Here is a 717-nt window from a genome sequence, read left to right on the forward strand (position 1 = left end):
TGAAATGTTTACAATTGCATTTTTTGTAACTAACAATTTGTTATTGGTATTTCCTTGTCACTGTATCATAATTTTTTTGATTCTTCACAGTTTCACTCATAATGCCAAAGAATATTTAATAAAGCCTGAACATGTTTAATGCTAACCATTATTATACTTTTTCCAAGACTGACATCTTAATCAACACTGTTCACTTTATATTTAGTATAAACCACAATCAAAGGATATGGGAGTCTGTGCCTTCTGTGACAAAATGGAAAATAAAAAGCAAGACTGTAAATATCTTTCTTTCAATAGTCATATAAAATACATATCTATATTTACATATATTACAATAAAAAGATCAAAACACTTCAAAGCTGACAAGTACACTATCACTTCTAAAACACCTGTAGAGCAGCTTAGAAGTACAGTACTCTCCCTCTAAGCTACTTCAAGAGATTATATAACGAAGATGAACACATTCAAAGGCACATACACACTTGCTGCTTTTACACTTTACTGCAGCACTAACTGAACCTCCCTCACCAGTCACACTTCATGGCTTCCTCGGGATCTTTCAGACAACTAATGCCTACTGGCTAATTCACAACAGATCATAAATAAATATACTTATTTTTCTTACAGTGCTTCCTGCATCTTTCTAACGGTCTGGTACTTGGAACTTGTGCTATTCAGCGACATCTATGACATGCTCCATTGCTGGATACGTTCTGC

Source organism: Penaeus monodon, chromosome 21 (genome assembly GCF_015228065.2).
Source record: "Penaeus monodon isolate SGIC_2016 chromosome 21, NSTDA_Pmon_1, whole genome shotgun sequence".
Lineage (NCBI taxonomy): Eukaryota > Metazoa > Arthropoda > Malacostraca > Decapoda > Penaeidae > Penaeus > Penaeus monodon.